At 45.4% G+C, this 24,289-nt stretch overlaps 1 pseudogene; it reads right to left on the bottom strand.

Annotated features, from left to right (window-relative positions):
• Positions 1 to 1,180: 1,180 nt before the first annotated feature.
• LOC119220587 (kinesin-associated protein 3-like) lies at positions 1,181 to 16,501 on the bottom strand (annotated as a pseudogene).
• Between the last annotated feature and the right edge of the window lie 7,788 nt (positions 16,502 to 24,289).

The following is a 24,289-nucleotide window of genomic DNA, read 5'->3' as shown; positions in this document are numbered from 1 at the left end:
CACAGGAACACAACCAAAAAAAATAAAATATACAAAATGTCAAAACAAGTTCCCCCTAGTTTTCTTGGGGGGGTTCCATGGGCTCTCTTTAGGTAGCTGACAAATCACAAATCAATACTTAGATTAAATGAAAGTGAAGGAAGCAATAACATGAGTAAAATTCTGGTATTCGGCTAATAGCGACCTTTTATCACTTTATCATTATTAATAAGAACCTTATAGTTTCTTTTATTTTTTATTTCCACATCCTGAGGTTAAAATAACAGAACTGCGTGCTTCCGGAATAACACAAAAATATTACCTCACATCCTCCACCATTAAAGTTAATTTATTTTCTTTTGTCTTGCGTTTCTATTTTCTCTCCTGTTCCCCATCAGTCTATGACTGTGTGTTTTTTGCATACGACCTGTTGTCTGTTGAAGAGGGATCCACCACCTCCGCTTGTCCTCTCCTCCATCCAAACCCCATCCCGTCTTTTGAAGGCCTCCTCCCTGCTCCATTCCTCTTGTCCCCCCACAGGCCCCCGGTCCACAGGCTTTCATGTTTCTATTTGTCTCAGGAATACACACGAGAACAAACAGGTTTTAGATAATTCAATGATAATGATAATGATGAAGTAAGTATTTTCTTTTTCTTGTCTTTCTTCTGCTCTGCAGCACCGTTGCTTCAATGCAGACACAGGGTCTGGGTTCTGTGGAACCAGGGCTGTGGTTTGTGATGAGGACTGAGGAGGTGGAGGAGTATGTGACGGGAGGAGGAGTCTGAAGATAAACAAGCAGAGGAGGCTTCGTCTCCCTTATATCACTTCTTAAAAGAAAACAAATCAGGAGAATTAATCACAAGTTATCACATCTCCTTGTCATTCACTTTTCAAAGTCTCTTCTTACTCCCTCCTTGCGCTCCTGCGCTTCTTCAACATAAAAACATTTATAGAATAATAGAAAGCTGCTTTTGTTTTTACAGCAACATGAACTCCTCATTTCTATTTGTTTCAGTACCACCGTGGGAAAAAAATGGGCTTTTAGAAGGGGTGAAAAACATCAGTCTGGGGTCGCTAGTAAAAACGGATGTCGTCACTCTCCTCCAACTCAAGCAGATCCTGGCCTCACAAAACCAAACTAATCCTTTAACAGACTAGGGCAGAGGACTTTGAGAAGAGTCATAGACTCCCTGTGCAGTTTCAGGTCCAAACCTTGAGAGGAAAAAGAGTTCTTGAGATCCAGCCTAAAGGACCAATTATATTAGAAAAAGAGAAGACACGTCTGCCACTCAATTTCTCACCTGGAAAATACCTTTTTCTTATACTACAGAATGTGTAGCCCCTGAATCCACCAAACGTGATAAAGTCTCCCTTGAACTCACACCATTGTGGCGGGCCATAGTGTGTTTGAGTGAAAGCTCTTGCTGTGCTTCCACTTGCTCTACAATGTCCATGAGAGCTTGTTGCTGCTCGGATGTGTGTGTGAGTTGGCGCGCATGCAGTTCAATCAGGAGAGACTTATTTGATAGTAACAATGGTTTATTACATAAGCATCAACTATGACTTGTGCAATTCTTTGGCGATTGGACTCCATCCTGAGGGACTATTCCCGAAGGTAGGGATACTGAGGTCCAATAATCCCAATCCCCCTGGAGTCCAGACACTGGTGGTGGTGAATAGGAATAGTAGCAACTAGATGATGAACCTGGAACCACGCCGATGCCAACTGGAGGTGACTGGGGTGGAGGAGGGTCGCCTCAGCTACACACTGAAAATGACAGCTGACAGCCAACGGAGAGGAGAATACTTTTAAACACTTGACAGCAACAACGTGATTGGCTCCAGCGAATAGTTGTAGAATCTGATTGGTTACCAAAATGTGCACGCCCCCAATCAGCTGATAGCATAAATACCCGGGAGGAAAAAAAGAGCCCGACTGGTTGTCTTCCTGACTGAACTTGCGCTTAAGCTACATTTAGTGCAGAAAGCGTTCTTCATTGCAGGCGGCGGTGTGTGCTCCATTTCTCCTTTTCTCTATTATGTGAGATCTCCGCGTGGATCAATACCGTCTCCCCTTCACATGCAGCCTCCTTCTGTGCCGACAAAGAACCCCTCTTTTTATCCAACACAAAAACCACGCGAAACAATGTTCCTCCAGGTCTTTGATTTATTTACGGATTTTACGCATCCCCAATAAACCGGCCTTTTATTTAAATTTAGCTTCTAGTTCTTTCTTCTCCTTTCTCAATATCTGCGTCAGTGACACTCTGCCTGTTAAACTAACGCTTTTCTTCTCCAACAACTTCCTCACTGCATGCTTCGTACGTTCTTCTCTCTCCACTTCTCCTTTCCACCGTTTATTTATTTATTTATTTTTTTCACACACCGCAATTATACACCGCTGTTCTCAATGCGCCATATTCTTTTTTACAATACGCGTTTTCTCTTCAACCCGGCTTTTAGGAACACGAAGTCCTAGGGTTACCAGCCCGTGGTAGTTCGAGGGTCCCCAGATCCCCAGGCCACCTAACCTAGCGAAGCCATCCCTCGTCAGGGAGTGGGGGGGTTGCCACACCTGAGACTAGGATAAGGACGCTGATCCCTTGGTATTCGCCAATACCTTCCGAATTACCGTGCTCGCCAGCACGACTTCACCGCGCTCGCCGGCACAATTTCACTGTGCTCGCCAGCACTTTTTCAAACTCCAAATTTTTTTAGCGGTTTTATTTTAGCGAATTTCTCAAGCATCAATTTCGTTCTTACACCACCAAACCACAACGTACTTATTTTGGATTGTTCAATATGCAGAATTAGTCGTAACAGGTTTCTGCTTACCTTAGTTTGAAGCGGCCTTGGAGTATGCAGTGTTCAGCGGGTGAAAGCATTTTGGACCGAATTCACCTATGCAGAAAAACTTCTCAATCCCGGACGAGCCCCCAAATTGTTGGGATTTTCAATCCCCCCGAGTTGGTTGATGAGAAGCATCCGGTACGTCAAGTTAAAAAGTTAACATTTATTTAGAAGAGAAATGCACCTGGAGACTACATACGTATCACAAAGTGATCCATCCAAGAGTCTGCCTGTTGTCTGACTCTGGCCCTTTTTATAATCTCCTTGCGTCCTTGACGACTAGTTTGAGCTGGTTCTGGTCTCAAACGGCTATTGTCCAAGATGCCCAGGTGTCCCCCCCCCCCGTACCATCCTTGTCAGGAATTCTCCAACTTATTAATCTTTCCAATGCCTGTCTGCCTGTCAGTTAAACTCTACTGTCATTCCAGATCCCGTCATCAACACACAATCATCTGATTCCCTTCACCTGGCCCTCATGCCCTTCCCACCTGCAGTCCATTCCCTCGTTAGCCACCCACTGTTTAAGTCCTTGCACTTGCCCTCTGCCAGATTGTCTTGTGTGTATTCCAAGTTTTCCAGCATTCTACAGTTTCTTGATTCCTCGTTCGGACTTAGCCTGCCCTTTCTGACTACGGATTCCCTGCCCCTTTTTTGGAATTGTTCGCCTGTTGGACTGATATCCCGGCTTTTGACCCTGTTTAAGTAAACACTTCTGATTGGATTTCTGTCTCTGAGTGGTGCATTTGGGTTCGAGTACCTGTAAACCTTACAATCCTGTGCAAAGGAGTACTGTGTCAGATAGGGATTTATCCTCAAGCTTTCTGTACTTCTTCATCCCTCATTTCCCTTGTGTGCCTTATATGGTCATAGCGTTATTTACTGCATTGTCACAACATTTGCTCTATAGAAAAAAACATGTAAAAAGCACACAAACAGGAATATACATCTCACAGAGGATGTTGTGGAATATTTCAATAAGCTCGGTAGAAGAGAATGATTTGTCTAATAAAACGGAGTCTTGATAAATGATCAAAGTTGCAGAAAGTCCATTTATTGCTTGCAAGCAGGAGGTCAACTACACAGGCACGTATCACGGTGCTCAGAGCAGTGAAAATGCTGAGTTCTTATACACACACATGAAGGTCATTTCTGGTGGTATGCAGACACGAGAGATACTGAAACCTGAAACTCTAAACCACCTGTGAGATAACACAAATGAAAAGTTATAAATCAAGCAGGAAACGAATAAAGGCAAAGGGAGTAACAGAGTTCCTTTGTTAAAGCATTCGGGTGAAGGCCAGTTTGACTGTCCTCCTTCACACAGCTACTAAAGACAACTTTTGGGTCTCCCTTTTCTTCTCACATTGCTTCAACACAGACAATAATCACTCTTTTAGCATAAGATTATGTTATAACATATTTTACCATTATAAGGCTTACGCAGAGAAACGTAGCGTAGCTCAACTGTTACACACCTTTTTTGGTCAGCAACAAAGGGAGGGGGAGGATTTTGAAGAGTACTCGCAGAAACAGAGAACCAGATGCTGTGTCAATGCCAGAATATCCGTCAGAGACCAATTCATTGAGGGTGTGCAAGATTCCTCTTAGAACAGAGTTACGTAAAATGGTTAGGGAGAAGTCCCAGTCATCTCTGCTAAGAGTAGGCCAGTAGTGTGTGACAGTATCAGGGGGGAGGGCCAGCGTTTTGGTAATTTACCAGAAAAGAATACCACTTTAGAAGACATTGTTAAGGTCGTCTCAGAGCAGTGCAGAGCTATAGGTGTTATGATGTGCACATGGACCCAAAAGCAGCACGCAGGACAACTGGGGCGTTCTGGTTTGATCCACTCGGGGGGTCTTTATTATCTCCAGCAGGGAAGAAAAAAGACTAAATCCACAGCTCAATATAAACAGGCAGCAGATCGGCATGCAGGTGGGCTCGACTGTGTGAGACCCGAGGCTCGACACAGGAGCAAACGGAAACACAGCGGATCTCCGTGGAACGCGCTGGCTGACCTCCTCGGCCAGGTGAAACACCGAGGTTCGACACTGGACGGAAAACAGTGGTGCAGAGGAAACAAAAAGGAAAAAGAAACTGTTACTTTCGTAATTCAGGTAGAGTCACTGTAACTCACAGGACCAAGGCTCCGGGTGTGGTTAACGGACGGACTGACAGCTCGGGAGAGGAAAGCTGGAGCCTTTATCTCTGCCAGGATAATGAGAAGATGAGACACAGCTGTGTCAAGGGAGGAAGGCGTGGCAATGGGCGGGATTCTGAGGACACCACTGGGGACACAGAAACAAAAACACAAGCACATGGCAAAACAATGACAGACAGGGGGATGACATCCACATGAGGAGAGAGCATGGGGAAAACATAGGGAAAAAACACTAGGGTTAGACAGGAATCCTCACAATAGGCGAGCTGACTATTGCATTGAAAGAGGGTCTCGCTCTCAAGGAGTAGTACAAACAAGACCTGGCTGGGAAGCCCAGACTAAGGCCCCAGTTTACGGATGATGGGAAGCCCATTTGCTTCAAATGTATAGGGGAGGAACATATCGCGAGGGAGTGTACACGGCGCAAACCAGAAAGCCATTTCACTACTACCAATGCATCTACTCAGGAAAACTATCCACCTCGAATGCCACGAGCCAGGCAATCTGAGGTGAGACTACAGGCTCTAAAACTATTAACCGTGAGAGGTTTCTTGAGCGGGCGGTGGGTGAATGTTGGGAAGTTGCAGTTCAGATTAGTGGTGTTCCAGTTAAGTGCCTGATGGATACAGGGAGTCATGTTAGCACTATTTCTGAATCTTTCTTGTGGCTCAAGTTGACTGCAACAAACTCTTTGCCGATTCCCTACATGGGTTATATTGAACTGGATATGGAGGCTATGGGGTTAAACATACCAGAGTGTGGCTTCTTAGTTGTCAAAGATTCATTCCCAGAGGTATCAGCTGACGAGAACAAATAGTTGAAACAACCACAGTCAAAGAGTTTTAACAATTCAGTTCCAGGTCTCATTGGTATGAACATAATAAAGAGATACAAGCAGTTGGTTATGGCAGAGTTTGACACTACCTTAAAGAGAGAGCTTGATCCAGACTGGAGGGAAGTATTTCAGCGTGTACAGACGTGTGAGGTATCAGAGAAAACATCTGCAGCAAGGATAGCGGGCAGTCTATGCAAAAGGAATTAAATTAAAAAATTATTATTATGAAGGCAATTGTTTTATTTAAAATCCCCAGCATTTATTTTGCGTCAAGCTATATATTTATATAACATTAAGTATTTATACAGATCAGTAAAGGTGTGAAAGTCTGTGTCCACGCCCCCTGGGAGTGGTCTCCTGTTGAGTTCAATGTAGCCTGGATTTCAAATGTCTCTCTGTCAGGTATCTGTCTGGTGTACACTAAATGAGTTTTGTTTATAGTTAATTTATGAAGCAGGCGCTGCATTGAGGAGTGGCAGAAAAATGCCCTAATGACCAAAATTTCGAGCTGATAATTGTCACGACTGGGGTGTGGGTGGGGGGTGGAACATAGACGAGACGGGGACCAAACAAGACACGAGGTTACACACTCGATCGACCGCCCACCCGCGATCCAGGGGCTGGAAGGCCAGGAGATGGCCTCCTCCCCCGAATGCAAAGTGGCGGCCTGAAAGTGGCGACCGGAACCCTGTCCAGTGGCTCTGGGAGGGCTGCCGGCAAGGACAAGGGACAAGGCAGGAAGTGAAGTTAACCCCAAGGACACTAGACATGAAACTACAAAATAAAACAAGACATGTAACAATAATTTTGGTTACAATATCTGGAGTAAGACTGGATTGTAGACTGCTGACTTGCCTAGTTGTAACTTTAATTGTTCTGGTATCCTATTAACAAGTTTGACGATGTCACCACGTTGCTACATCAGCTGGTCTTTTTTTACATTACTATGTCATTTAGCTGACGCTTTTATCTAAAGTGACTTATATTGCAATTTTAACCCATGGTTTACATTTTGTCTGGGGAGCAATTAGTGGTAAGGTGTCTCGCTTAGGGACACTTCGACATGCCACATGGAGCAGCCGGGATTCAAAGTTCTAACACAGCTAAAAATGCTTCTTCCAAGGAATAAATGGTTCTTTGGGTAAGCACAGAACAACAATGGAATCTGAGTTCCCAACCTTTTCTATTTGATCTTTTTAATCACCTACATGCACAGCAATGACGTCATGACGTTGTGATCAGGATGAAACAAAAACCCTTTACTTTGTCATTAATTAATGTTAGACATTCTAATCCGTGTGCTACATGCTGTGACGTCTTCACGTTCTAATGCGTCTGTTATTGCCTCTGAACGTGACATGTGTCACATGACAAGACACATGCGCGTCATATCTCCTCTGATCTATATACTTCTGATATTCTGATCGCTGTTCAGTCACGTCAAGCCAGTCAAGGTGAACCAAACTTCTCTTCACTAAAGAAAAATATTTTCCAGGTACTTCTACAGTTTGCTAAGGACATTGCCATTTATAGAGAAAGTTTGGCTTCCCCTGTTGTGGGTTCCAAAAACCAATTTAAAAATATAAATTCTGGGGTAACACATGGGCTTCAGACACACAACACGCAAACAGACAAAGATTCCTTTCAAGGCGGGTTGAAGATGAAGCGCATAAGCCCCATTGATACTGGTAATGACTGGAACAACTCTTTCAGTTGTTTGGATACGGAAGATCTTCCAGATCTTGTAACTGAAAATAGGAAGGACTTCCCAGCGCAAACGAGCACAGACGCAGTGGACTTGCCTGACAAGAAGGAGAAGCTCGTACGCATCAGTGATACAAGAGGAGATGCCTGGAGGAACAAGCTGGATGAACAGGAGCCAGCATCCACAAGCCAAAAGAAATACTTAAAAAAGAGGCCTCAGGTGACGTTCCAAGACGAAAAAGACTTTAAAGACGAGCTCGAGAACCAGGAGCAAATGTCCACAGACGCAGTACACTTGCCTGACAAGAAGGAGAAGCTCGTACGCATCAGTGATACAAGAGGAGAAGCCTGGAGGAACAAGCTGGATGAACAGGAGCCAGCATCCACGAACCAAAAGAAAAAAAAGAGGCTTCAGGTGCCGAACCAAGATAAAAAATTATTTTTAGTCAAGCTCGAGAACCAGGAGCAAATGTTCCCAGACGCAGTGGACTTGCCTGACAAGGAGAAGCTCATACGCATCAGTGATACAAGAGGAGATGCCTGGAGGAACAAGCTGGATGAACAGGAGCCAGCATCCACGAACCAAAAGAAAAAAAAGAGGCTTCAGGTGCCAGACCAAGATGAAAAATTCTTTTTAGTCGAGTTCGAGAACCAGGAGCAAATGTCCACAGACAGCAGTGGACTTGCAAGACGAGTTGAAGGAGAAGCTCGTACGCGTCAGTGATACAAGAGGAGAGGCCTGGAGGAACAAGCTGGATGAACAGGAGCCAGCATCCACGAACCAAAAGAAAAAAAAGGCTTCAGGTGCCGAACCAAGATGAAAAATTATTTTTAGTCGAGCTCGAGAACCAGGAGCAAATGTTCCCAGACGCAGTGGACTTGCCTGACAAGGAGAAGCTCGTACGCATCAGTGATACAAGAGGAGATGCCTGGAGGAACAAGCTGGATGAACAGGAGCCAGCATCCACAAGCCAAAATAAATACTTAAAAAAGAGGCCTCAGGTGACGTTCCAAGACGAAAAAGACTTTAAAGACGAGCTCGAGAACCAGGAGCAAATGTCCACAGACGCAGTACACTTGCCTGACAAGAAGGAGAAGCTCGTACGTGTCAGTGATACAAGAGGAGAGGCCTCGTTCAAAAACAAATCTAAAGCCTTAGAAGACTCGCATCACATGCAGGTGCAAACGTTCACAAAGCAATCTAAAGCCTTAGAAGACTCGTTTCACATGCAGGTGCAAATCTTCAAAAACAAAATTGAACACTTGGAAGACAAATTGAAGGAGAAGAAACAAACGAACGTACACTCCAATAACGCCTTGGAAAACGAGCTGGAAAAACAGGAGAAAGTGTTCCCAAAAAGATTTGAAGACTTGGAAGTCAAGTTGAAGGACAAACGAGTGCAGGTAAAAGCCTTGAAAAACAAGCTGGATAAACAGGAGCAAACGTTCACGAACCAAACTGAAGCTTTAGAAGAAACGTTCACGAACCAAATTGAGGACTTGGAAGACCAATTGAAGGAGAAGAAACAAACGAACCTTTAAAACCAAGCTGTTGGACAGACAAAAATTACTTTCAAGGTGGGTTGAAGATGAAGCGCATAGGCGCCATTGATACTGGTAATGCCTGGAACAACTATCTGGATCTTCCAGTTCTTGGAACTGAAAATAGGAATGACTTACCGGCACAAACGAGCACACACGTAGTGGACTTGCAGGACAAGAAGGAGAAGCTCGTACGCTCACTAGTAATGCCTTAAAAAACGAGATGGATGAACACGAGCAAGCATCCACAAACCAAATCAAAGACTTAGAAGACAAGTCTCAGGTGCCTGAGCAAACGTTCCGAGACGAAAAATACTTTAAAGACAAGCTCGAGAAACAGAAGCAAATGTCCAGACACGCAATGGACTTGCAAGACGAGTTGAAGGAGAAGCTTGTACGCGCCTGTGGTGGCCGGGTGTGGTTAGCGCAGCTGCAGGGGGGAGAACGGGGGAGTGGTTCAGGGAACGCTGCCGGTAGGGTAATTAGCGCAGCTGATCAGCATGATTGTGTGTTCCCCGTTAAAAACAGTGAGTAGGACGCAGAGGGGTCGTCGGAGCAAGGGCTCAGGAGCGGAGCGGGTCGAGCGACGACGACAGCCACACAGATCGGCAAAGACAGAGTGGAAAGAATAAAGAACCTTGCCGCATTACAACGTGTGTCCGTACCTTTATTCCCGGAGAACTCGGCAACGATATCCAGGAAACGGCTACAGCGCCAATGATAATAATAATGCCTTAAAAAACGAGATGGATGAAAAGAAGCAAACTTTCACAAAAAAAAAGTCTTGGAAAAAAGGTTACAGACACAGAAGCAAACATTCCTAGACGAAATAAAGGAGTTGAAAGACAAGCTTAAGAAACAGAAGCAAACGTCCACGCACATAGCGGACTGCGGTTGAAAAAACAGATGGAGCAACAGGGTCTAACCTACAAAAAGCAACTTCAACTTTAAAATGTTGAAACAAGTCTTAGAAATTTCATATAAAAACAGCTTGTTGATATCAGGAGTCATCCACTGTGCAGGGGCGTGTAGGTTTAACCGTGTTTAGCTAACGGTACATGGACGTGCGTGTCGTGAGTTGGGACGGAGACCCGGGATGAGCAGACCGCAAGTAATGTGGAGGCAGGACGGTTAGATATTTGGAGAGGAGAAGCTCGTACTGATACTAGTAATGCCTTAAAAAACGAGATGGATGAACAGGAGCAAGCATCCACAAACCAAATCAAAGACTTAGAAGACAAGTCTCAGGTGCCTGAGCAAACGTTCCGAGACGAAAAATACTTTAAAGACGAGCTCGAGAAACAGAAGCAAATGTCCAGACACGCAATGGACTTGCAAGACGAGAAGAAACAGATGGAGCAACAGGTGCTAACCTACAAAAAGCCACTTCAACTTTAAAATGTTGAAACAAGTCTTAGAAATTTCATAAAAAAACAGCTTGTTGATATCTATTATAGTTTTTTCATAATCACTAATTATGTTTCATTAGTTTTTGGGTCCGTTTGGAAGCCCTCTCAGAATCCGGTAATAAAAAAAAGGCACTTTTTTCTTTACGGCCACAACATTCACTTTTCAGCCTTCATTTAAAAAAAAAAAAACCTGATGCCGTGCTTGTGCTGGTTGGACTCGTATGAGTTTGGAATCCCACAGTTATTTAGTTTTTGTGTGAGGAGCCCGATAGTGAGACAAAGTCTGCCTCGAGCCCCATAAGCTTCAATACAAATCTGCCGACATTTAAAAAAACAAAACACAGAAGTTACTTTTTTTTTCTTTCTTTTTTTCTTGGCTACCCCAAATAGTTTTGCTCTAGGAAGCATTTGTTTGAGGTGTGGATTCTGTGTAAATCTCTGTCTGCGCTGTGAGCTCATTAGTGACCAGTTGGTGTCATCAGGAGTCATCCACTGTGCAGGGGCGTGTAGGTTTAACCGTGTTTAGCTAACGGTACATGGACGTGCGTGTCGTGAGTTGGGACGGAGACCCGGGATGAGCAGACCGTAAGTAATGTGGAGGCAGGACGGTTAGATATTTGGAGAGGAGAAGCTCGTACTGATACTAGTAATGCCTTAAAAAACGAGATGGATGAACAGGAGCAAGCATCCACAAACCAAATCAAAGACTTAGAAGACAAGTCTCAGGTGCCTGAGCAAACGTTCCGAGACGAAAAATACTTTAAAGACGAGCTTGAGAAACAGAAGCAAATGTCCAGACACGCAATGAACTTGCAAGACGAGTTGAAGGAGAAGCTTGTACGCGCCAATGATAATAATAATGGCTTAAAAAACGAGATGGTTGAACAGAAGCAAACTTTCACAAAAAAAAAGTCTTGGAAAAAAGGTTACAGACACAGAAGCAAACATTCCTAGACAAAATAAATGAGTTGAAAGACAAACTTGAGAAACAGAAGCAAACGTCCACACACACAGCGGACTTGCAAGACAAGTTGGATGAACAAAAGCAAACGTTCACAAACAAAAATAAAGACTGGGAAAAAAGGTTACAGGAGCAAACGTCCACACACACAGCGGACTTGCAAGAGATGCAGGAGAAGCTTGTAAGCTCCAAAAAACGAAATTTCATTAAAAAAAACAGCTTGTTGATATCAGGAGTCATCCACTGTGCAGGGGCGTGTAGGTTTGACCGTGTTTAGCTAACGGTACATGGACGTGCGTGTCGTGAGTTGGGACGGAGACCCGGGATGAGCAGACCGTAAGTAATGTGGAGGCAGGACGGTTAGAAATTTGGGACATGGGAGAGCGATAAGTGCTAGCTAGCTAAACTGCTAACGAGGCTACTCCCCGTATGCTGGACTTAAACCGGGGGCGTGACGTCTCATTAAGCTGCTGGCGAAGCCCGGGAAGGACACCTGTGATTGAGGAAGCGAGACGGTAGGATGTCAGCAAATCGCAAGCTTAGCTTCAAGTCAAGTTCAGGGTCTGTGTCGAGGAAGAATGACTGTCGGAGTGGCTGTGTGATGTAAGAGCGTCTACACCTCCGGCGTTGAAGATCGTCCGTCGCCGCGGTTAGCAAAGTATAGCTTGTGTAGTGCTAGGCGGGGTCTCCTCGCTAGCTAGTGAAGTGTTTAGCTAACTTTAGGAACTTTATTCGCTCGTCACCAACGCCGAAGGCTTCACCGCGCGAGCAAACAACGACAGCCAGCCGCCTCTACAGCCCGTGATGTGCCCGCAGCACGTCTGCTTTCTCCCCCTCCCACGCCACTAACCGACATTTGTGAGTAATATCCTGCCACACGTGACTCCACCTTGTCCACAAACAGCAACGTGGCCAGCTGATCGTGGCTCCTTTTTTTAACTGAACGGGTAAAACCGTGAACTGCAAGTGGACATAATACTGAGGGAGCAGTGTGAATAATTACATTAGACTTTATTGTACACAAGGACCTCTACGTTATGGGTAGTTTTGAATGATGTGATTACATGTTTTGCTGCATTCAGTGTTACAGTACAGTGTTAAGCTTGGCCTGTCGTTTACTGCATCTATGGCTATATGTTGCCAATGACATAACCACGCAGTGGAATGAACGTACATTGTTACGGGGAATTTATTTGTTCTGGTTAATGAGCCCCCTTCAGTTAGAATAACTCCCCCTTGAGTAAGACTGGTGTTTCCCTGTTAAAGCATGGTCATGAACAAGGGGAGATGTTTCAGCGTGAAATAATTGTTCTAAACTCCAATTAAATCGAATATAACTTTCTTTATGGTTGGTTCGACCTGCAACATAACTATACTATAACGAGTCTTCATACGTTTTAATGTGGTGTCAGAGACTGATGTTGTTCACCGGTTACGTCTGTTTGGACAGAGTTTAGATTTATAACTTCATGTTTAAATGTAACTTTAACATCTTGTCTGTATCCACAGAGTTCAGCTTGATATTTTCTATCATTGTGCATTAAAACTAACAATGTTTTAATTAAAGGACATTAGGAGACCATCATCGAGACTCTAAACCAGCAGCAGAACTTAAATTTCAAAGAAGCTCTGAATTATAATAATAAAAGTTCCACATATGAATTATTGTATAGTTTTCTGTAAGATCTTTGATGTGTGGTCAGCAGCTTGCTGTACGAGGACCACTACACTGATTATCAAGACAAACGGTAGGTGTGTGTGCATTAAAATATTTACTGTTTATTTTTTGTTACTGTATCCAATCTCCTCCTCCTAAAATGATAAAGCTAATTATTTTGTTTTTTATTATATATATATATAGTGCTCAATATAATATATATAATTTCTTTTAAATGAAACAAAAGCTTGTTAATAGTAAAATACTTAAGTCAAAAACTAAATTAAAACGTATTAGCAGGACCAGCTGACGTGGTGACGTCATCAAGTCAGCTGCTGATCCAATTGCGGAAATGTCCGTTCTCCCGAACCTGTGAGTCAGGACTCCCGAGTGTGTCTCCCGAGTCTATTGTGGCGGGAACGCAAGTCCGTTCTCGCCGTCTCAGGTATTGAGAAAGGGCTCTAGAGTGTAGGTGGAGGTCTTCTCGTGCCCGCGACAAGAGAATAACCCTTTGTGTGATTTTAGTTAATTTGGTTAACTTGTGGTGATTTAGCTTGATGGAGGCACGGTGAATGTTGGGGAACTAATCATGTTTCACACTGTCACTAATTCTGCTTTGAAGTTAGTTACTGATGGGCAGGTGTCACTGTGTATGATGAATGGGTGAATGATGTTATGTAGTGTTAAGGCGCTTTGAGTGGTCAGAAGACGAGAAGAGCGCTGTACAAATCTTTTTTACCAAGTCTATTTGGTTTGAATAACAAACATTCTGTCTCCCAAACCCCCCACCCAATTCCATTATTTCAAAATAAAAGCCTCAATGATTATCTGTACCTCAACAATAGGTACACCACAACCTCGGCGTTGTTATCGTGCATCAAGTCGATGAGGTACGCAGGCGCTAGCGTGTCTCTGACGATGACATCCCTGGTAGCTTTGTGGAAGACCATCTGGTAGAAGACGTAGACGATCTGACAGACAAACTCATCATCCTCTTGTCGAGCAGCTCAATTAGTGCAGGAACGAGCCCGGACTTTGCCAACATGGCTGCACACGAGTCATCAATGGAACCGTGCCAATCATGATCACCACCTCCAGAATAAGGTCATCCTCAGCAGAACCTGGTTTGAGTCTGTCGCTCAGGTAGGGCACCAGGTTGTACTCCGTGAGGACCAGCGCCCAGTCCAGGTCGGTGATGGTCAGATTGGCCAGCGTGCCCAGACACTCAATCACAAACTCCTCCGGCTCCTCCTCACTGATCTGAGCCGCCAGGTCCCCGACGTGGTCCAGAAAGAGGCTCTTGGTGTGTCCGTTGTGCTGAGAAAGGTTTCTGATCATCTTCATCACCAGAACATCCTTCAGCTTCACAGCACGTTTCATCAGCATTTTCAGAACATTGCCTTCACAGATGAGCTTTGTGTTACTCTTGTTAGCAGCCAAGTTGATGCAAAGCGAGATGAGCTCAACATCCATTGTCTCCTCACCACAGTCAAACACCATCTTCATCAGCTGCGGTATGCAGTCTGTGTCGGCAAACATGGACTCGAATCTGTCGTCTATGCTGATGTGGTACAGAATGCACATGCTGAGCTGTCTCTGGGCCTCGTCAGCGAGCAGTGAGGAGACTTTAGGAAGGACTCCTGCCTGGACCATCTGGCTGCGCAGCATGGTGTCGAAGGCGAGGTTGAGCAGGAGGCGTAGGTTGGTGCTCAGGAGCTCCTGGTGATCGCAGGGAACCAGCCGGGCCAGCTTCTCCACGGCCAATGTTTCAGCCATGTCAATCTTGTTCTCCAGGAAGATGGAGAGCTTCTTGAGGAAGGAGACCACCACCAGCAGCAGCTACTCGTCTTCCCGGTCCAGGATCTTCACCAGCGTGTGGACGATGTTTTTGTTCCTCATCTTCAGCTCTGTGCGGGTGTCTTCAGCCAGGTTCAGCAGCAGACACAGAGCAACTCTGAGAAGCTGCTCCTGCTTGGTCAGAAGGCTTTCAGAAAGACTTCTCATGTTCCTTCTTCAGATTTGGGTTCTCAGGAAATTCTTCATAGGCGTTCTTTTGTAGTTCGTCCTGCCACTGGTCGTACCTCTTCAGCTCGTGCTCAATGATATTCATACAACGGGGCCCCAATCTTGAAATTTCAGACAAGGCCATGGAACTGGGAGAAACTGGAGAAGCAGAAGAAGACAGAGATGATGGTTGTTGCCAGGTCCACGCTCTGCTTCCAGTCCTCCCTCAAAACTCTGGCCAGGGCTCCAAAAGGTCACCTCTTTCTGTGTGAGCTCCTCCAGGTTGTCCGGGTTGCGAGCCAGTTGGAAGATGAGCGTGGCTCCTCTTATCTTCTCCTGGATGTCCTCACACAGCAGGTCCACATACTCATCGATGCTGTTGATGCATGCCACTTCATCCAGCTCCACTCCAGTGTAAGGTGTGAAGTGATCAGATGGGATGCATTTCTTCTCCTGGATGTCATTTGATTGTTTGCGGTTTTGCAAATAGAAGAGCAGCTGCTCGTGGAGTTTAGACGAGTGAATGAGCCGACATTCCTCCACCCCCTTCCGGGCCAAAGAGGACGTATCTGTGTGGGCGTTGTCTGCCCCGACCCCCATAAGCTTCAATGCAAATCTGCCGACATTTAAAAAAACAAAACACAGAAGGTACTCTACCTAATATTTTTAGGAACAATTTGGCTTTATTTAGTAGCTAACGCTATGCTGTTAAGAAGGACCGACTGTCGAGAGCTAGCTAGAATGATAGTAGCCCTGTTTACCTCCTTGTTTTATCTGGCTCGTAAACACTATACTTTTCCTTTGAAATTAAACCAATCAATTCATTATGTTTTGTTATGTGATGTGATGTTAGGTTGACTTAACTGAATTAGCATATGAAGTCTGACTGCAATATGTATTTAAAATGTCTGTTAGCACGTGTTAGCCGTTTGCTGTATCAGAAGCAGCGCCGCCATCTTCAATGGTGTCCTTCTCATGTACGCCACAGTAGTGTGGGCACCTTGCCAAAGTCACGCTTATTTTGACCAAAAGTACAAATTTAATCCATAATAGTAATGCAAGCATTTATGGTCTGTGAATTTGTATTGTTTGTATTTTTGAAGTATGTTGTCAAGCAAAAATATAGATATTTGTATATTGTGACGGGGTGAAGAAACACACGACGCAAGGGTGACGGTGAGTGCCCCGAAGGGCGGATTTTATTACGTGGCACGTGGTGAGGAATCTACTTTCCGTCCAATACCGCGCCTATCAAGTGACGTGACCACTACTTTCTGGAATACACCACGCCTATCAAGTAAGGGTACTGTTGGCGGTGGAAACGCTCACCAAATCATGGTTAACAGACCCGACCCGTACCGACCCGACCCGTACCGTACAGCTCGGTGGAAAAGCGCCATTAGGGGACATCTCTCTCTTCCCTCCCGGTGTGTAACTGAGGCTTATCAAGCCAGCACCTGATGCGTGAAGGTGTGCCTGCTCCGTTTCCAGGGCGACGCTGACGAGGGCTCAGGACATTGTGTCACAATATGCTTGCCTTCACTTCAATGGTGAAATAAATTGTCATTGCTTGAGGAGACGCTGACAGAAGAAGCCACACACCTGCTTGTGTCATTCATTTCTACTTTTCTCAGGCACAAGTCTGTCATCAGGCTCTCTCATCCTGAGACCTGTAACAGACTTTGTTAAACTTATGTACGAATATCGTTGACAACCAGTAGGTCATAAAGTGCTTGTTGTATATTTTGCTCGTTATTCAGTCGACTACAACATAGTGGCCTTGATGAAGCTATGGACAGAGTGGAAGAGGTGATCCTGGAAGCCCAGGGACTGCACAGTGTCCAGTACAATTAAGCAGCTGGTGATGTTTGCTAATTCCAACTGCAGAACAACAGTGTCCCTGACAGAGACCCAAGCAACAGCCGTTGCACAGCCTGTGCCGCCTGTTGTTAAAAATACATAAATGTCGCAATGTCGGTCATAAAGAAGTCACAGCGTGATGAGTGAAAAAAACTAAGAAGTCCGACTACAGCATGTTGTAGTTGAAAAAAAATCCCCAAATAGTCACAGTAACGTCGAACACCCTAAGAAGCAGTGATGCCAGTAATGCGTTACTTAGAAGTTAAGGCCGAGAAGGCATCGGTAGAAGCACGTAAATACAAGGAAGGAATGGACTCCCACATGAAACCACGTCTAAATAACAAATAAAATATGTCTAAAGCATGTTAATATGCAAAAGCAATACAAAAGTAATAGGCCTAGACCAAATTAGTCGAGGCTCGTATTCGGTACTCGGGCCGCCCAAAGTTTCTGTTTTACCGTTACCGTTTTTGTTATTTGTTTTTTATGTTATTTACGTTTTTGTTATCATGGATGTTACCGTTATCTTTTCTGTTACCGTTAGCAATACGACTACGCTAGCAATCATTCCTTAGGTTGCTAGCTAGCTAGCAATGGTATTTCTGATTATGCTTAAATTGGGCCTGCTATTTCTGTTATATTTCTGTTAGAAATAGTCAGGTAACGTTAGCCTATTAGCCTAGTTTGCTTTGCACTTCAGGATGCTTTTTTTGCGTTTGTTATCAATTATGTTCAAACAATCTTATTGTGTAGTGAAAAAGTAGCCTAGCTATAAGTGACACTTTCACAACGTAATTAAATGAGTGGGAAACGGCTCTTGGTAAGGTTAACTTTGGAAAAACCCTTCGACTGAATGTGATGTGATTTTGCCAAATTAGACAGCTTTAGATAAGTTCCGTTGTTGTTCTGTGCTGTCATTTTAGAGAGGTTCATAGGCCAAGGGCGACATCTGTTGGTGAAACTACAATTGGAAAAAAAAAACACAATCTCAGTGTTGGTAGATTTTCATATTCACATATTGCACTTTAAAATTTGCACATTATTATTATTTGTACTTATGCATATTATTTACTGGAGAAATGTGCACATTATTACTTACACGGTTATATACTTGAATACTTTCTGCGTTTACAATGTTCAGTTGCATATCTGTGTTTTTAGTAATTGTGGTGGTATTTGGTATTCATAATTTTATCTTTTATATTATTTCTTTTCATGTTTGTTTATGTAAATTATTTATGTTTAGAAGTTATTTGGGGAATAAAGAGAACCTAAGAAATTCTGAAAGGTTGTTATTCCTTTGGTGGTGGTGGTTGGTTCGTTGGTTGGGGGGGGAACCACCAAGCATTTGTGCTTAGGGCACCCAAATGGCTAGCGCCGGCCCTGCTGGTGGTCTGTATTGCTGGTAAGCTCACCAGCTGGATATGACCCAAGGTTGAACAGTGCGAGGGGACAGTGCAATCAATATCTTTGGTCCCTCGTGATGCAAACAGTAGCTGAATGCTGATGAATGTACCTTTAACTGGAACTTACAAAGCAGGTGTCATATATACGCTAACCAAATCCTTTGACAACTTAAAAAAAAATATTCTAATGAGTGGATCACGGGTCTATGATTAAATGATAAATGCCTTTAAAACCATTCAAATGTCACTTCAGACGTGGCAGCAAAGGAGGTTAAAAGCCCATTTGTAAAGATGCAATACTAAGAGACATCCACATGATGGAGACATTTACCTTCAAGTCGGACAGGTTTCACATATTTGAACTAATAGATCATTATTTACTGCTCACACAAATAAAATCTGCTGTTTTGAATCTGTTTCACTGTCATGTCCCGAGACGTCCATTTTCACCCATTTTGATCAAATGATTACAATTTTTCTCTAATGTGCATTTACCAAAGAATCATTTCCTAAGATGGATTTTATATAGGCACCATGGAATACACTTTGACTTAAAGTAAGAGGATATGTTTTACAAAAGCCCACAATTCATACTGCATGAACTCATGAGCACCAAAGTATCCGTCTCTCTCAGACTCTCTCCTCCTTACACAATGGCAGGTTACGGCTTGGAAGTTGATGTAATTGATACTCTGCTAAAACCGTCAGTCATAACCCATCCTTACATCTCTCTCCCTCCCTCTCGTTTGCTCTCCCAGTGTCTCTCCAAACTCGTCGGCTCGGCCTCAGGAGCGGCTAGGGCTTTCCAAATGTGGGTGGTCCAACCGGGGAGGGAGGGAGAGAGAACGAAAGAGAGAGAGAGAGAGAGAGAGAATTAGCCCAGCTCTCATGTTTCCCAAAGGAGAGGGGAGGCAGGGTAAGAAGCGAGAAAGAGAGAGTGAGTGAGAAGCAGCGAAGGCGAAAGGGGAGAGAGCGAGAGTCAAAGGCAGAGAACAAGCTTCCAGGCCTACATCTGTCTTCCAGATGTGGCCTCCACAGTTGTCTGAAACAGGGGTAGAAAGGGGGGGGGGAGACGGGGGTTCTAAAAGTAAAGGAAAATTGGTGCTAAACAGTTTTTTATTGTCAGGAATCACACATACAGTACACACCGCCAGCTTAACAGTCCACCAGCAGACATGTGCAGCCTTTTCTTCTTCTTCGTCTTCATGGTACTGCAATGAAACAGCTAGGAGCCTCAACGTTAAACACCTGACCAAATATTATCCTGTCATAGTGGATACACACCGCGGATAAGACACAGGCAACAATGATACACTTGGCGTAGAGGAGAAAGCTTAATGAGAATTTTATTGGAGGGGAATTTGTTTCTTCAGGAAGATACAGGACACAAAAGGTCTAAAAACAGCACAAAGGAACACCAGTTAAGTGTCGGAGCGTCGGCCAACCTCGCTTCTCGAAGACGGGACAGGGAGAAGGAGAGAAATAGAGAGTTTGATTTGTACTCGTATGTATAAGCAAAGCCAGAATCTGACCAACATCACCAGTGAGCCGTCATTCCCACACAGGCTGTAACTTCTGTGGTTCTAAGGGCCTCGTGGTCCCTCTGCAGGTTAGGGGGCAAGTTCGCTGTGAGACATGGACGCCGTGGTATTTTCTTGTCATCATCGCGCCTTACGGGCTGGAAAAAGACAGCAAACCGAAGGAAAGCAAACAAGTTGACACACTTTTTCCTTACGAGGCCGTTTCCCCTCACTGCCGGATTACACATCCAACGTTATCATTAAATCCTCAAATGATCCGGGGCCCGCTACAGAACCTGACTTACTGAAAAAAATCCCCAAATGAAAATCTTAAGGTTCAAAAACATCTTTCTTTTGCTTTTATAATAAAAGTGCAACAACATGCTGCAAATGAGTTCTTTCGTAAATATCCTATTTAAAAAATAAAATGTCTTAATTTAATAAAGAGAAGTTTCATTACAACAATCACAATGACAATAAAGCGTAAATACAGAAACACGGCGACAGACACCGTGTGACCAGAAGAGAGCAGGAACCACGGGGAGAAGGATTCACGTGTGATATTCAACCAGCAGTTCAAGAGGACTCTCTCAACGACGTGACCTCAGGCGGCCATCTTTGCGTCTGACTCCACACTGTTTGTGTGCCAGCGGGGTCCGATGGTCGGCCCTCTCCTCCCTCTGGTGGGCTCGCTGTGGGCCCTCTCATCTTCTTCCCATTAGAGCCGTTTTCATGTTTCCTTCCTTGAGCGAGCGTGTGTGGCTGCAATTGTTTATGAAGCAATACTTTCCCCGTCCAACTGTGTATTTTGTGTCCTTATGACTGTGTGTGTGTGTGTAACGTGGATTTATGCAACAAATTGCCCGGATTAAAAGAATATTTATAATGGGATTGTGTTTAATTGTGTTATGTATATTTATCAATTATTACAGCGCAACAAGATGTCATTTCAAATTTGGCCAAATGTATTGCAGACGCTCAGAGAGGAAGAATGTGAGATACAAAGTATGAAGGAAGTTAGAAACTTCATTTTTCTGCACGTTCCCTCTTAAGAACTCCAACTGCAACACGTTGAACTAGTTAATATTTATCTATTTGAAAGGAATTAGGAATTAAGCACTATTTTCAAACAATTGAACTCAGTTGAGGAAGGTTTAGTGAAGTATATTTACAAATGTATTCTTCCACTCTTTCAATGATCTTTTAGTGTTTGAAAGTCAGATGGAGGAGAATGGATTTGATTGTTTTTTCTGCCTGGTCACAGTTGACTGAATGAAAGCTCCGTCATTGAAGCTTCTGACACAACGCAGCTCCCATCAGTAACGTGACTCCTGCACGCGGAACAAAGCGAAGAAAATACAACAGGAAAGAAGCCCCCAGACAACATGAATACAAAATCACACCCAGCTGCTGAGGTTAGACCTCAGACGGACACACACACACACAGAACCAGACGCAGCTGAGACGCTTTTACGGCCATGGGAGAGGCATGACTCAAATACACTGGTCAGCATGAGAGTCACCTTTTATCCCCTCACGTCGGGCCGGTCTGACCTGAACACCGTCCAGATGTGGGGCAGGAAGTTCCCTCGCTGACAGAGACCGGAGGATTTAAAGAAGAAGAAGAAGAAGAACTCTGAGGCTTGGATTATGCCGTTTGGTCTGGTTCACCTCCTCCGTCTGTTTAAAGGGATTTATAAATGTGGGGGCCACATTTGTGTCTTTTATTTTCACTCTGGACACACGTCCCTCGCATCCCAAGAAGGCGTCCGGGTGGGACCGCCACCCCATGGCCACTTGTCCCATGATGTTCCATGGGACAAGTGGCGTGCGGACGGACAAGGACAGCAGCTCCTCGGGGGGGGGGGGGGGGGGGGCGTCTGCCCTGCGTTGAGCCACCTTTACGGGAGGATGAGGAGGACAACGCAGGCACGAGGGAGGGGGGGAGAAGGCGAGTCTGTCTGACGGCTCTGCGGAGTTAGCGGTCCCGCACCACCCCTCCTGCAGCAGATGGGCTTTGAGGACTCGGGTCGGGGGGGTGGGGTGGGGGGGGGGCTTCAGTCAAAACAGAAGACAACTCACTGCTCGTGGCGCTGTGGGGCGGGGGTTGGACGGCCCCTGAGCTCACCATAATTGATGAATAGTGTGGTCCACAATAAGTGACTTGCGCCGTTGGTTGTAAGTGGGTGCGATGATTGGGGGGCCTTTTGAAGCCCGGGGGTGCCGGGGGGGGGGGGGCTGTGTTTGAACCGTCAACAGAGACCCCTTTGCTCTGTAAAGGACACCAGCCTGTGGTTCGGTCGCAGGCTCGGCGGAGGCCGAGATCTGCACACACACGCGCACAGACACACAAATATGCACACAAGCACACATTCGTTACCCTTCAGTAGTATTAAAGGATTTGAGGAGGGGGGGGGGTTGTATTATTTCTGCTGCAACACTGACTTAACTCAAGGCAGATCTGACCCGAGCTCGTTCCTCGCCACTCCGGCTCTATTGGATCAAGTCTTAATCCCGCCCTCGCCACATGAATGGGAGACACAAAGAGAAGCTGCCGCAGACATCACATGTCACTCGGGCCCATGTGCCGTCACGCAGCTTCTGGCGGGTTGCGCTGTGTCACGTGAAAGCCGAGGCCGGCCAGAGACCGGAGCGGGAGGCAGGCGAGCAAGGGGGGGGGGGAGATTGGAACCGCGTCTCACCAAAATACGGTGTGTTTAAAATACGTCAACCCGCCAGCGGTCTCCCGCCGCCCCGGATCGTCTGGTGGACCTGGCCTGGGACGCCACTTCAGAGTCGTACATAGCAATAGCAATAGGAACCCAGGCCACCTAAAGAACAACGGCGGGGAGGCACCAGACTTCCATCGTGGCCACACGAGTCCTGCAAGTTCTCCGCCAAGACACATAATAACTCTGGCTCAAGGGCCAGTTATTGTCATGTCTTTTCAAAAGACGGCAAACCCAAAACACACACGACCTTGAGCTAACGAGGGATCCCTGACGACTGCAGGCTTCAGTCAGCAGAGGCACTTGCGGTTTGCGCTATGTTTGGTGTGCGTGTCACGGTCCGGCTCCCACGCAGTGGAAACATGGAGGCCCCCGGGGCGGCGGGTGCTGCAGAGGCTCCCCGACCCTCCACACGGGAGGACTTGTCCTTCAATCTCCATCTGAAATGAGAGACACGCCATTGGAGCACAGGGATGGGCCTCTGATTTGCCTTGTGGTCCCTTTGAAAGCGTGCATCCTGCAGAAGAGAGGACAGGGGGAGAACATGGAGTCAACGTGACAGCCGGTTGGAGCAGAAATGAGATTAAGATGTGCAGCTGCAGTAGCTTTGCTTTGCCCCAGAGAGGGCAGTGGAATCAATGTGGAAATGATAAGGGGGTGTCAAGAAGTGGGGATTTTTTTACATGCAATGGTAGAGTTTCATCATTTCCTGAAGCTCAAATGGGATTATCGGTCAAAGGAAAAGCTTTGTGATGAGCATGTTAAAAATCCAGCGCTTCAACGTCAAAAAGTAAATCGCAAGTGTTTCTGAACACAATGTTGGAGAGGATCCGCTGTCAGATGAGCAGCGATCAAAGGATGTGTCCAATCCCTCCCACAACACCAATGTGTTTTAGCTTGTGCACGGTTGTGCACGGGCGACCCGGAGAGAGAGAGAGAGAGAGAGAGAGAGAGAGAGAGAGAGAGAGAGACAGAGAGAGAGAGAGAGAGAGAGAGACAGAGAGAGAGAGAGAGAGAGAGAGAGAGAGAGAGACAGAGAGAGAGAGAGAGAGAGAGAGGGAGAGAGGGAGGGAGGGAGAGTGTGTAAAAGACAAATCGTGAGAGACCAAGACAGATCGTGGTGGCTTTGATATGCGCCCGGAGCTCGGCCCTCAGAATAGATGGGGGCATATCACAGGACAAATGTCTCTATGCATAAAACACTACAATGGGAGCGTGTGTGAAACTGTGTGAGTGCACACACACACACACACACACACTCAGTCATCCTCGTTCATGCAGATCATGGAGTTGTCCGTCTCTTGGAGTGACGAAGTCGGAATAATCTTTTGCCTCCAGAATCCTCAAGCAGCGCAGAGACAACTGACTTAAAGGGGAAACAAACCCCCCACCAGCACCACCACATCTAACTCTTGTTGTGTTCTCTTCTCCTCAGAGGAAAGTTGTGTGATCCCGACTCTGCCACCAATGTGCTCCCCACATGTCCAATCTTTGTTTGTTTTTTAGGAATTTGGGCTTTTGGGCTCATTTCTCTGTGTCCCTTCGTTGTTCCAGGGATGCTGCATATTAAGGGAACGCCGTTTTTGAGTGAATGCCGACAGCCCGTCACTGAGCGCTGACGTGATGACTTTCTTTATCAAAAGCACACACAGCAGCATTAACACAACGACTTT

This window comes from Pungitius pungitius, chromosome 12 (genome assembly GCF_949316345.1).
Source record: "Pungitius pungitius chromosome 12, fPunPun2.1, whole genome shotgun sequence".
In the NCBI taxonomy this organism is placed as follows: Eukaryota; Metazoa; Chordata; class Actinopteri; order Perciformes; family Gasterosteidae; genus Pungitius; species Pungitius pungitius.
The sequence above is the reverse complement of the archived record's forward strand: the minus strand, read 5'-3'. Positions and strand labels throughout refer to the sequence as shown.